Raw genomic sequence first — 2,108 nt, 5'->3', positions numbered from 1 at the left:
TCCTGCCCCGCGCTGCCCCCTCCTGCCCCCCGCGAGCCCTTACAACTGCAGCCTGCAGCAGCGTGAGGACTGAGGGAATCTGTGCTGACATCTGGTGGAGAAGACCTGAACAACACGGTGAGCAGTGAGCCGGCAGCTGATTGGTTACTGAGGTCCTTCCTTCTTGTGTGTTCACAGGGGCTCTGTCGAAGATATGTGGTCATGACTCTTTACTGTTTCCAGATGTTTCCTGATGCTGTTATGACCTGGGGCCAGTTTCACAAAGATATGTCTGTAGTGTTGGTCCAGTAGAACACTAGACACCTGACCCCAAGACTGTCTCAGGCCTAAAACCAGTGTTACCATGGTAACAATCAATGCTTTTTTTTCCAGATGAGATTTTGGTTTTTACGTGGTTTCACTCTTCACACACTGTTGTGAAACATGTTCTGCTCAGAGTAAATGGAGCTGAGCGGTTGGATGCGGTTCCTCAGTCGGCCATTTGTTTTATTGTGATTTACCCAGAATTCATTCTGTCACAGTCCATTTTAAGATAGTGGAGAACTAAACTGCTTTGTGCAACGGAGCATTTGTTAGAACCATCGTCTCTCTCCAGGTCCAGAGGCTGTAAAACTGCCGCCCAGGGGGAATTCATCACGGCGCCACGTGGTAATATCTCTAGTTCTTGATGATGGACTGCCGCTGCGTCGCTGGACCAGACTGTGACTCACCTGGTTCACAGTCTGTTCACCTTGTGTGGACGGCTTACCGTTCTCAGGTGCTGTTCTGACCTCGTGACCACCCGTGGTCAGGACACGCCTTTTGGCCAGGACTCAGATCTGATGTTGTTCGTCAAACTCGTCCAGAGCAGTGGTTCCCGACCTGTGGGCTGCAAAGGTGATGCAGGTGGGCCCATACACTGCACAACTGGAAGCTGCTGCCTCCACATCTGGACCAATTCGGCCCAGATGTGCTCAGTCTGATTGTACGCCAACAGATCACATGTACATGGTAAACTCTGCAGTATCACAGTGGAGCAACAGGAAGAATTAAAAGGAAAGAGAGTCCTTCGCCTCTGTGTTTGTTTGTTTTCTGCTGAAACCCACCACGGATTCAGCTTTTAGCTGCGGGAAACAAAACCACAGCGGTTTAAATAGCACCTCCAAAGAGGAAGGAAGTGATTTCGACTGATGGTAAGATACATGATAAGGTCTGAGCGCTCGTCAAACAGTCTGTGCTGGTCCACAATGGGACGAACATCTGTTCTCTGGCTGCTCTGTAAGTACAATATGTGTTGTCAAGATTAAACAGAGAAAGTTGCTTTCAGAGTAACTGACACATGGTTTATAATGAGCAAATATTATTGAGCAGTTTGGAAATGTTTTATCTCACTTTATTGACATTCAGTCACTTGGTAAATTCACCCGTCAGATTTTATGTTGAATGTCAAACCCACCTGAGTGTCGTGTGTCCTCAGTGGCGACGTCGCTCCTCCTCCTCCTCCGCTGCACAGCAAACCAAGGTCAGTAAATGTCCGCCGCTGTCAGGATCGAGTTCGGATCAAATTCATTTACTACCAGTTTAACACCTGCAGGAAATCTGTCATGTTGAAGTGATGCAGTTACAAACTTCACTCTGGAATATTAAACATGTTTTACTTTTACAAACAAGAAAATGTTTTTCCTCAAAATTCATTGATTTCCCTCCAGCTGGTCTGACGGTGAGTCCCAGCAGCTCCCAGTTCTTTAAAAGAGACTCTGTCTCTCTGAGCTGTGAGGAGGACGACAGCTCTGCTGGATGGAGGCTGAGGAGGAACACCACCACAGAAACCAGGACTCAGTGTGGAGCTGACTGGGGAAGATCAGCTGGTTCTTCCTGTAACATCAGCTACATCGACCCATTGGACAGTGGAGTTTACTGGTGTGAGTCCAGAGAGGGAGCAACCAGTAACAGCATCAGCATCACTGTCACTGGTAAGATCAGACTGTGGAGTCAGTGTTGATGAAGCTGTGTGTAAATGGATGAAATGCTGTAGTTTGTCTGTGTGTTGAGGTGGAGCAGTGATCCTGCAGAGTCCTGTCCTCCCTGTGATGGAGGGACATGATGTCACTCTGCACTGTAAAACAAAG

The 2,108-nt window shown here is 48.1% G+C and overlaps 1 protein-coding gene across 1 annotated transcript in view; it reads right to left on the bottom strand.

The window, feature by feature from the left end:
* The window catches only part of LOC111661058 (uncharacterized), a 10,104-nt gene that overhangs the window by 2,294 nt on the left and 5,702 nt on the right, over window positions 1-2,108 (bottom strand). The window lies entirely within an intron of this gene.

The sequence above is a fragment of the Seriola lalandi genome, unplaced genomic scaffold (assembly GCF_002814215.2).
Source record: "Seriola lalandi dorsalis isolate HSWRI2012SDOR001 ecotype SW California unplaced genomic scaffold, Sedor1 jcf7180002054532, whole genome shotgun sequence".
NCBI classification, from domain to species: domain Eukaryota; kingdom Metazoa; phylum Chordata; class Actinopteri; order Carangiformes; family Carangidae; genus Seriola; species Seriola lalandi.
The sequence above is the reverse complement of the archived record's forward strand: the minus strand, read 5'-3'. Positions and strand labels throughout refer to the sequence as shown.